Here is a 12539-nt window from a genome sequence, read left to right on the forward strand (position 1 = left end):
CCACAAGCCTTAGTTCCTGACAGACGTCACTAATGCATTTGTCACATTTTTTAAGACTCTTACCCTTACAATTTAGACTATGCTCTGTTGCAAACAGAGCTTTGACCACATCATTCCCCTGCTTAAAATTCTTTTGAATTTCTCATTGCCTATAAAATGATAGTGATGGATATTTATTGAGCATAAACTGTACACCAGGTATTAGGCTAAGTGTGTGAATTATCACATTTATTCCTCACAAAAACCCTATAAAATAAGTTTTATTTAAATCTACACTTTACGGATGCATCACCCAGAACTTAGAGAGATTACACATTGGTGATCACTGAGTAAGTAAGTGGAGAGGGCAATTTGAATTAAAATAATCTACCCCTATTTCCCATGGTATAAACAGCTAAGCTTTACCATTTCCCTTTAAGGCCAATCCCCTTATTATACCACACAAGCTCCTTCCTGTAGCATTTGTGTTTTCTTGTATCAATTCATGCTCCCATATTACCCTTTTTAATTCAATGACTAGACATACCATATAATAGTAAATAATCTGTTTTCATGTCTGTTGCTCCCATAAATCCTTTGGTGGCAGGAACTGTTTTATTCATTATTGTGTCCACGATGTGAACATATTATCTAGCCCAGAATAGATGTTTATTTAATATGCATTATGTAAATCAATAGATCATGGTGGCTTACATATTTATGTCTCATATCTTTCTGCAAGTTCTTCTCTATTATCCCATGCCATAAAGGAATGATTGACCCATGGAGAAACAAAAAATATGTATAAAAATGGATAACAAAATAAAGGATGGGTTTTTGGCTTTGTTTCTCCAAAATGGCTAACCCTCTATAAAAAGAAATCAGGCCATAAACCTAAATCATAGGAGCATCACTGGCCAGACAAGAAAGTAAGCACAAAAATTTAGGCAATTTCTCATAGGGTTGGGTGAAGCAATGGGGAAATTAATTAGTTGTGACATGGGAAAATAATAATTCAAGTCCAAATATAAGAGGCTAACACATATATTAAGAGCAGGAAAGACATGTATACCATTAAGAAACAACAAAGCTAGAGCAAATATTTGGATTGCCTATGTAAAACAGTTGAAGTACGAATTTGGTTAAATTTTAGCTAATGTGGTGGGGAATAAAAGCTATTGGACAGGCTGTATCCACTGATAACATTGACTCTAATTTCAGGATTAAAACCCAGTTACTCAAAGAACTTGGATAATAGCCTGCTAGTGTAGTCACTGTTGAGAATTGAGGCAGGGTTATAGCATTGAAGTAGAGCTAAGGCTTAGAACCAAAGGAAACCATTATTTCTCACTAGGATTTTTAAAATGTCCCTTCTTAGTGTAATTTCAGGGATTGGATTGGAATGAGGAACTACTTTGGTTTACCCATAGTTCTTACTGTATTATGACCTTAGAACAACAGCCTTAGAAAACTGCCAGTGTGCCTTAGATATTGAGCAACTCTACTTCAGTGCTTAAACATGCCTCAGCTTTATTAACAGGGTGTGGGGCAGGAGTCATAACTGAGAATTTAATCTGTGATTAAAATGGATTTTCCAATTATTCAGATTATATAGAGGATTTTATGATAATAGCTCAATGGCCAGGAGTGAAGCTTCTTCAGTTACTCTTGGTATCTTCATCTAAACATCTTCTATTTCTAAAACAAACTTTAATTATGACATTACATGCCTTTCAATGAAAAATGTTATAATTATAAGAGTTATACCAATATTTTAGTCGTATACCATCTCATCTGAATGTTCACATATTTTGCAAAGTCATCAGACTAAATTACATCCCTCATTTCTTAATTTTTCTTGGTAGGAATAAGAACATTCCCAGGGCATATCCCATTTCATTTATTAAGAGAGAAAGAGTGCACAGGTGGGGTACAAATGCCACTAGCAAAACATAGAGTTAACTATCTAGTGCATCTATCTAAACCAGAAGAGCATAAAGCCAACAGCACTGGGGATAAGAAATGGGGGAGCTGAGACCTGTGGGTAGAAATATCAGGCAGAAGAGAATACATGCCAAGAGTTGGGTAGGGTCAGAGGAATCAAATTAGAAAATAAATAAGTGATTCCTTAAAAATCTTTGGCAAAACCTGAAAATTGAAATTAGGGCTAGAGCTGAATAAAAGAAGAATAACCCAAAAGGCCCATGATACTACTCAATATGAGGTAGGCATGAAATCGGACCGTCTATGGAGATGGGGCTAAGTTGAATCGGCTCTATATAACAGAAGGCTGGAGGGTAAGGTCTCAGACTAGTACAAGTCTAAAGCTATCATTTAGCAAAAAGGGAAAATGATCTTAGTAATAATATGACATATAAAATCAGGTCAATGGTAAAGCAGGGCACCCTTTCCATTGTGTTATGTTGCCTCATCCTCCCAACCATTCATCCATCCATCTAATCATACATTCATCCATCTAACCAGTAAGCAGTCATACATTCAAGGATCTCTTGTTGAGAAATTTCTGGATGTCAATTTCTTTCTGGGTCTTGACCTCAGAATTTAAAGTCTAGCATTGGATAATTACATGTGAAGAGGTAAACACTGTAAATTGTGATAGAGTGATAACTATGTTGCTATAGAGTTTACCTAGTTCATACTAGTCAAGAATACTTTTTTTTATATCCCACAAAAAAACCCCACAGCTAAACAAACAAACAAAAAACTCATAGAGGCAAACAACAGATCATTGGTTATGATAAGGGAAGTGGAGTTGACGGGGGACAAAATGACTAAAGGGGGTCAATTGTGTGGTGATAGATGGAAACTAGATTCTAGGTGGTGAGCTTGATGTAATATACACATATGTCAAATTATAATGTTTCACACCTGAAACTTATTTAATGTTACAAGCCAGTGTTACCACAACAAAAATAAAACAAAATAAAATAAATCTAAAATTATTGGAAGAAAAATTAATGTTTTTCCCCCTCTCTGTTTCTTTTATTGATAGCATCAGATACAGTTAAACACTGAGAATTTCTTGCCTTTTTGTTGAATAACAGGATACTTTTACTGGTCAAATAAAATTGAAGGCAAATGAAGGTGAAATTTGTTTTCTTAAGTAATTACATAATCTTTAAATATATTTAGAGCTTTGGAGCAAATATAAAAGGAGTAAAAATATCCACCTATTCTCAATATCAGTAAATTTAAAAATAAGAAAAAAAATTGATGATTCAGAATAATACAGCAGACATAAAAAATATTATCATCACTGATTTGCTGGTTATTCAAATTTTTCTTCTCATATTTTGCCTATGAAGAGGAGGAATCTTACTTAACAGAAAAAATAGCACTTATAATATAAAACTTCTTATTAACCATCCTCAATGATTCATTAAAAGGTTGAAAATGAATTATAAATTGAACATGACTGCTATTTTAATAAGAGTCATTTAAAAACATTAGGTATTGCCAGTGGGCCTTTTATGTTGCGCTTCAGTAAGAATTCTGTAGTCGTTAATTACTTTTCATAATTAATATTTTTAGCGCAAGGAGAGAAAATGTATTTTTTCACACTAAGAATTTTACATTCATGCACACAATAGGTGCATCTGTAAAGTGTCAAGTATTCTGACTAGATTAACATGTTTATTTAGAAATAGATGTTTACTATCAAATTATGTTTATTATTGTAATGATACTTACACACTTATAACTACTGAGCTCTCATTATAATCCAGAAATCAGCCAAGCATTTCATACATCTTAACTCCCTTAATCCTCCTACTAACCTTATGATGTATTATTTATTATCCCATATAAAGATATAGAAGACAAGGTATCAACAGATTTGGAAACACGATTGATGTTGAAGAGCAGAGACTGGACTGAGACTCAGATCTGCCTGACTTCAGAGGTATTAATCACCATGCTCACAGCTGCCCCAATTACTTAGGCTTTACCCAGACACCACATAATTCTGAGCTGCCTCTGCTAACTTTTATGTAGATTTAGGACGATACAGAACCCCAACTCCCAGAGAATGGTAGAGGAATAATTATAATTTTAAAAATCTACAAAGCTCTTGGAGCTGAGAGATGTGCACTAGGAAAATACAAGGTGGTAGTCTTGTTTCTACTGGTTGTGAATATGTGCCCTGATTCTTAAAAAGGAAGAGAAAAAATCAATTGCTGTTCTTCATATCTCCTTGATGGTAATACCAGCTCGGAGCTTTGAGGATTGAATTCATATTCTTTGCCTGAAAACTCACATTTGACCTTTCACTGTTATGTGTAAAAGATTGCTTTAAGAATTCTAATGTTCTCTAGCCTGTTCTATTATATTGGCCCCAAATAAAACCCTGCCGAAGAGAGAACATTTTCCCTCAGTGATCAAGTGGCTGTGGCTGAATCAGAGAACTCTTTTGGTCTCCATTGTTTTCCTGTTGTCTCTATAAGAGATTAGGAAAGAAAAAACTATTTTTAGAAGGTTTTATTCATTTTATTTTTGTGATAGAAAAAAAGTTAGTCTTTGAAGACTAAGTAGCTCAGATAACAGCCTTTATCTTATAGAAGTTTTAAACTCTCAAGGTTTCAGTTACCTCAGTATGAATTACGGGAAATAATGAGTAGCTTGCAGGCTTGTTGTGAGTATAAAATAAGATCATAGTAAAAAGCAGCATATGTGTGTGTGTGATACTAGAAAATTATTTAAACTAATGCCATTCTCCCATGAGTCTAGAATGCAACTGTCATTTACCAATGAAAATTTGAGCACGTGAGAGGGGCCCTTATCATCTCTGGCCACCATCTCATATAAAAGCAAAGTCCCTGCTAGTAAACTTTGAATTTGGTTTACATCATTAGGATTTTCAGATGTTTTTGTCACAATCATTTTTTTTTTAACTTTTAGACTATTTAGGAATTTTAGGTATCTTGGTTATGTAATTAATGTTAATATTACTAATATTGATTTCCCTAAAAATATGACTGTCTTCTTTTATTGAAAGAAGAATTTTTGCATTCTATAGCATCTAGCAGGATACTTATTATTTAGAAGAAACTTAATAGATATTTGTTGAATAAATAACATCAATGAATAAAAAAGCAGAGAACGCCTTTCCCACCACATAAAAGATAGCTTGGCCTATCCTGGCAGTGTTAAGACATAGCATGGAGCTGTTAGATTTTTAGAACCATCTTTTTTAAAAACAAAACAAAAAAAAAATGTATCTTCTGAAGTCTAGGGAGTTTCTTGAAAAATCTTAAAATAATGGAGGGTGGCAACTGCACACAGATTTACAATCAGAATACAGTTTCTTGTTTTACCATTTTAACATAATCTATCATCTTCCTTACAATTCATTGACAATCAAGTTTGGTTTCCTAGACTTGGAATAAGACATGACCCAAGTTAGACCTTTGCACCAATGGCCAGGTAGGTGTGATGTCAGCACTTCCTGGAGTTGAAAGGGAGCTTTCCCCCTCTTTTTAATGATCCATTCAAGTTGTCCAGATTAGAAGATAAATACAACTGCATTCAATATGTGAACTTGTCTCTGGGTGGAATTCTTTGGGGACAGCTCAGCAGAAGTTTCCTATTTGGCTTCATTGGAACAGAGACTATTTTTGAAAACACATGCATTTCCATTAGAACCACTTTCATCGTCATTCTATGCCACCAAATCTTCCTCAGCATAAATTAATGTATAGCTCTTCTACCATAAAAGCACTTTCGAAAGTATATAAGGAAGTCCCTGGTACATGCTAAGATAATCACAGCAGTAGCTATCGTAATATTGCTTAATTATGCTTGTCTGTATTAGCCCATCAAGATGCAAGGACTGCTATCTCTCATAGAGAACATCCTAGCCCTCGCCAGTAAAATGAGACAATATCCTTGAGTAAGGCTTAAAAATCTATGTAAATTTTCCCAGGGTCAGGGAAAGAGTTGAATCCATTAAATTGTAGTCCTTGGCCTAGAGTTCATGCCCAGCATATACCCATTAATGAAAGCAGGAATCAATAAATGCAATGAGTGAAGGAATTAATACATTTGAAATCTAACTTTTTGCTTGGTGATTTATTCCATTGAAGGGGAAATAATTGGATAGTCTCAAATCTGTATGTACATAACTGTACAACTCAAGGCATGAACCTTTATGTAAACTACAGACTTTAGCTAATAATAATGTATCAAAATGTTAATAATAAGGGAAGCTATGTACAAGAATTAGGAAGAATACATAGGAATTCTATATTTCCTGTCTAATTTTTCTATAAACCTAAAAATGCTCTTAAAAATGTCTATTATTTAGAAAGTAAAAGTGTCAACTAAATCACATTTTAATAGTCCTACCTTTGTTAAACTCAAAGAAAAACAATATATGGTATGAAACTAATCTTATCCATGTTATGTAATGCACGCATATTTGCAATCACTAGATCCATTGAAAATTGAAGGGTAAAATCTCTATATTTGAAAAAAAGATTTTGACATGTGTCTCTTGTGTGGGATGTAAAATATGATTAAAAGGGGTTCTTTCTCCTGACTGATAATTCTGTCTCATTTATCAAGGTAGTAATTACCAGCCCATCAATTCATCTCGCAGATATGTATAGCTGTAATGAATATAGATGTGTTGCATTCATCTAAATTGAATACATTTAAATGAATACATCTATTGTGCATTAGACAAGAAGTACTTTCATTTAGCCATTATTCTTGCTGTAACTATTTATTGTAAAAATGCAATTAATAATATCTGACATTTCATTTTCTAATATAAGAGAACTCAATGAAAAATGTCAGGTAACTAGGTTTTCTAGAAAGTTGTTATTGACATTTGCTCAATTAGAAATCATTTTTAATTCAGCATTTGTAACAGCTATGTAGGGGAGAAATGGACAGGAAGAGATGCTGGCCTAAACATTGCTCACCTTTGCTTGGTAATTGACCACAATTATTTTACCTTCATAGAGTCAAGTGATTGTCAGGTCAATTCTCATTCTTAAGCCTTCTAAGATTGTCCTGGTATTAGTCTCTACAGTTCAAGAACCGTGTTTACATTCTATATGTGCTAAAACAAGTATGGAGACTCCTGAAGTGATGTATTAAAATAGCATAAATCCAATGGCATTGCTATTAAAGCAGGAAAAGCAAAGCAGACAAATGCCAGAATTCTAAGGGAATTTTCTCTGTTCTCCTGAATGTCTGTATTGTGTCTGATGAAAAGTCTGCTACATTTGGTTTACTTGTTCTATAACCAGAGATGTTTAAAAAGTGAATGTGCTCACACAGGCACTTCATTATTTCAAACTGGCTGCTGCTGCAGGCTTCTATCTGTTGAAATTCTAACAGGTAATTTACTTTCAAATTTAAAAAAAAAACCAGCAAATGTAAAATATATGCTATACAGAAACACTGTGTCCCAAGTCTTGAGATATTAACTTCCAGCTGGGAAATGTGTCAAAGTAAGGCAAGTCTATTAAAATGGTAGTTTACTTTGAGAGAAAGGGATTCACAAATGCTATAAGTTAGAGTATGTTCATTTCAAAATCATGAAATGATGTAAAGAAAGCTTAGCTCCATTGTCATATAATGTTCAAGAATCATTTGTTACTTATATTTTGCCTATTGTTATTCTCCCACAACTTTGCAAAACTTCTGTAACTTCAGAAAGCATAAAAAAGCAAGTCTGTATATCAATTTTATGGTACACACTTGATTTTTGAAAACAAATTAAAAATACTTGTCAGTCACCCTGGCCACTGTGACTCAATTGGTTAGAGCAGTGGTCGGCAAACTCATTAGTCAACAGAGCCAAATATCAACAGTACAACGACTGAAATTTCTTTTGAGAGCTGAAAACCGACTTCTGCGCATGGGCTACAACGTTTCAATCGCACTGTACGTGCGTGCCCACACGTGGTATTTTGTGGAAGAGCCACACTCAAGGGGTCAAAGAGCCACATGTGGCTCACAGTTTGCTGACCACTGGGTTAGAGTGTCATCCCAAACATCGAAAGCCTGCAGGTTTGATTCCCAATCAGCGTACACGCCTACTTTGTGGGTTCCATCCCTGGTCAGGTCACATGCAGGAGGCAACAGGTAGATCTCTCTCTCTCTCTCTCTCTCTCTCTCTCTCTCTCTCTCTCTCCATCCCCCTCTCTCTCAAATCTAAAATAAGCATGTCCTCACAAAACAAATCAAAACAAAACAAAACAAAAAACATGTCAGTTGAAGCTAGAAAGCCTGATTAGCTGGAAACTGGGGCCAAAATAAATGTTTCATAATCGCAGTAAAAAAAAAAATCCCTATATATTGTTAACACTAGTACCAACTCAAGCCATATAGCTGTGCTCTAATTGTGTGTGTGTGCGTGTGTGTGTGTGTGTGTGTGTGTGTGTAACTAGTCTGAAAAGAGAGTCAGCTACAATCAAACAGAAGTTGTGCGTTCATTGTAAAAGAAGTGGAATAGAAAGTTAGAATCATGATACAAGCATGTCATTAGAAGAGACCCCAGAAATTCTTTGCCAAATTAAAATAAAAAACACAGTTCTTTGGTTTCCCAAGGTTGATGTAGGATAGGTAGTAAATCTGGGATGAGAACTCAAGTTATTGACTCCCACCTTTGAGACCAATGGCAGAACAATTCATTCTATTTCCTCATTTGGGAAAGGAGTGTGATCTAAGGGAATTTTGTGTCTCTGAAACTCAAGATGTATAAATGAATATTCAGAGACTTTAAGCTGATATAGCTATATAGATATTCTTTCTTAACCTATATAATCAACATCTCTTTAACAACATAATTGCAAAGTATGTTCATACTCTTAGAATGCCAGAAATATAAAAGTTTCCGTTTCAAACCATCTCTTATAGGAGACAGAATCACACTTCATAGAGGATTCCCTCTTCCTTTTATTCCCTTAAGCTTAAAAAAAGCATTTAGAGCTTTATGAGTCCATAGACTATTAGGTATAGGTACTTATAATGGATTAAGCACTGAATTTAGCCAGGACTACAGACTAGCTTTAGAAAGGAGCAAGCTGCCTTCTTTTATGATATTGGAAGGATATCTGAGATGAAAAGGGGAAAAAGAAAAAGATAAAAGAATCCATACTTAAGGTATTTCATTTACAAACAATTTTCTTATGCTTCCCTTGAAGGCATTTGGTGTAGGCCAGGGATTTAGTTGTGTTTTGAATGTTGGGACTATTCGCTGTGTTACTATACTGTGCAAGATCATATAACACACAATTCCTGTTCCCAAGAGACTCTCAGACTACCTGCAGGGATCAAATTAATTGACAAATAAATTGAAAGTGATAAGAGAAAGGAATATCTGACTATATGGTAGGGATTTAAAGTGCTGTGTGTATTTAGAGAAGGGAAATGGCCATGCTGCTCTGTAAAATGCCTAAGCAGAACACCTAAGCATAATATATCTATTAAAATAGAGTTATATAGTCTAAATTAGTAGTTTTAGATTTGACTTGTACGTATAAAATGAATGAAACTTGAAGGGCTCTTTAATTCTTGAGTTTAAGACATAAAGTACTGCTGAGAATGAATGAACCTACATTTAGTGATGAAAATAGTACAGATTATATTCTAAGTACAAAAAGCCATACAAATTTTAGAGAGGACATCATTCCTTAGGCCCCATTTTCTCTTCTATTACAGAAGGTATTTTTTAAAAAATTTGTATTGTTGAAAGCATTTTACATATGCCCCCCTTCCCCCTCCCCCTTTGACCCCTTCTAGCCCATCCCAACCCCCCCACCCCAGGCCTTCACCACACTATTGTCTATGTCCATAAGTTATGTATATATGCATACAAGTTCTTTGGCTTATCTGTTCCCACCCACCCACCCACCTCCGCCTTCCCTCTGAGATTCGACCATCTGTTCCATGCTTCTATGTCTCTGGATCTATTTTGTTCATCAGTTTATTTTGTTCATTAGATTCCAAATATGAGTGAGATCATGTGATATTTGTCTTTCTCTGAATGGCTTATTTCCCTTAGCATAATATTTTCCAGGTCCCACCATGCTGTCTGAGAAGGTAAGATATTCTTCTTTTTTTACTGCTGCATAGTATTCTCTGGTGTAAATGTTCCACAGCTTTTCTTTTTCCCCACCCATCTACTAATGGGCTGTTTCCAGATCTTAGCTATTGTAAATTGTGCTGCTATGAACATAGGGGTGCATACATTCTTTCTGATTGGTGCTGGTGGGAATGCAGACTGGTGTAGCCATTACAGAAGGTATTATTTGTGACCAGTAGCTAAGGTTGGAATTATGATCCTGACTATGTTGTTCCTCAGTATATTCTGTGTGATTTATTCCCAGGACATCTCTCTTGGGCTTTCTGCCTCTTGTGTCAGTGTCTTTATACAAAGTCTGAGTTCTCCTTGAATGATCAAAGCACAATTGAATAAATTTAAAAATTGACATCCTCTTGGACTGACCAAAATAAGATCAGTGTTCCTCAATGGGAAACGAGGATATTTTTCAGGAGTACTCGTGTTTTGTAGAAAATTTAACATCCCAGCTAGAGATTTTGAAGACTAGAGCAGGATTTCAAAGATTGGAAATAAATATTTATATTATTATTGTGTTGCTATTGCTGTGTTAGGTGCTATTAGAGTTGTATAAGATGCAGAAGGTACTGTTCCTGTACAAAAAGAATGTGTAGTTAGCTAATGGAGATAGAATATGAGGAAAACATAGAAGTACTTTACATGTAATAAAGAGTAAGAGCATTAAGGAGATACGGAGATGGAGATCAGAGTCTGAATCCCAGCTCAACCACTTGCAAACTACACAATCTTCGGTACATCTCTTAATTTATGTAAAAGAATGATCATGTCACTCTTGCAGGATGATTGTAATCCTATATAATAAAGAGATAATATGCTAATTAGACCGAACTGCAGAATGAACGTCTGGATGACCTTCCAGACGAAGCCGGGGCTGTGAGGGGCTGCGAGGGCCGGCCAGGGCAGCCGGGGATGCAAGGGCCGAGCTCCTTGCACAAATATTGTGCATTGGGCCTCTAGTGATTCAATAAGCTCAAACATAAAAATCACCTCACACAACTGTTTCAGCCACCACAAAGCAGTTATATATCCAAAAAATGTATACACACTTTAACAGCTGATAGCTCAATTTTGAAAATGAAATGGATTTTAATAAGCACTGCCTTTATAATTATTCAAAGTTTGCATATACACATATGCACATTATATATATCTAATCTAATAATAGACAAATATGCAAATTGACCGCACCTTCGCTATGCCCAAGCCACGCCCACCAGCCAAGCCACGCCCACCGACCAATCAGGACGAATATGCAAATTATCCCAACAAAGATGGCGGCTAATTTGCATATCGCGACAGCATAGAACGAAGCCAAGAGCTGCAGAAGGGAGCAAAGCTGCAGAGAAGCAAGCAAGCCGGGGGGAGGAGAAGGGAGGAGCGGAGGCGGGGCCAGGGGAGAAGGAAGTTGAGCAGGCAGGGCCGGGGGAGAAGGGGCGGGGCCGGGGGAGAAGGGAGGAGCGGAGGCGGGGCCTGGGGAGAAGGGAGGAGCGGAGGCAGGGCCAGGGGAGAAGGGCGGAGCGGAGGCGGGGCCAGGGGAGAAGGAAGGAGCGGAGGCAGGGCCAGGGGAGAAGGGCGGAGCGGAGGCGGGGCCAGGGGAGAAGGAAGGAGAGCGGGCTGACGGAGAAGTTAGAAAAGCAGGGGGGCTGGTGGAGATCGCGGGGCGGGGGACAAGGGAGGAGAGCAGGCAGTGTGGGGTAGAGTGCAGCAGGAAACCCTATTGCAGGATTTTTCCTGCAACGGGAACGCTAGTGTGTATATATATACACATTATATATATATATGACAAATAATCTCAAGGTCACTATTTTTCATGTAGTATAAAACATGTGCTAATTTGCAATATTTTTTCACCAACTGCTTTATGACTTAATTCTATAATGTCCTCATTAAAAGAAGAAAAAATGTATTCTTACAAATGCTATTAATATTACAAATGCTATATATATTATAGCTCTGGATCAGACAAGACAGCCTGAGTTTAAATCAAACCTCTATTCCTCATGTGTCAGCAAATCCATCCATGTCTGTGTCCTCCTCTGCATAAGAGGAGCGTGTGATAAAAGTAACTCATAGGGCCATTGTACTGTTTATGGAAACAAATCAAATGAAATACTTGGCATAGTACCAGACTAATATTGTTATTTATTTTGTCACTTTTATATTTTCTTGGTTTTGCTTTGATTCATTCTGTTTGTACAGAGTTTAATAGCAAACACAAAAATATGCATTAGATTTGCGTGTAAAATACTGTGACAGTTAAAGACAGACATTGGGCTGCTTAGAGGAGAAGTGTCTGGGTTGGGAATGGAGACTTGAGGGAGAGTCGTTGAGGACTGTGCTGAAAAATGCTGGCTCCAATAGGGAAGGGGGAGCCAAGCCTCCCGTAGCTGACACCCAAACACTGTAAGTAAATGAAGAATGGGCCCAGAAAGTCCAATAAAAAGGA

At 36.4% G+C, this 12539-nt stretch overlaps 1 protein-coding gene across 1 annotated transcript in view; it reads right to left on the reverse strand.

Annotated features, from left to right (window-relative positions):
* ZNF804B (zinc finger protein 804B) overlaps positions 1–12539 on the reverse strand; it is a gene marked incomplete at its 3' end in the record, with an annotated part of 398915 nt that overhangs the window by 84154 nt on the left and 302222 nt on the right. The gene's annotated exons all lie outside the window — the stretch shown is intronic.

The sequence above is a fragment of the Cnephaeus nilssonii genome, assembly GCF_951640355.1.
Source record: "Cnephaeus nilssonii genome assembly, chromosome: 12".
NCBI classification, from domain to species: Eukaryota; Metazoa; Chordata; class Mammalia; order Chiroptera; family Vespertilionidae; genus Cnephaeus; species Cnephaeus nilssonii.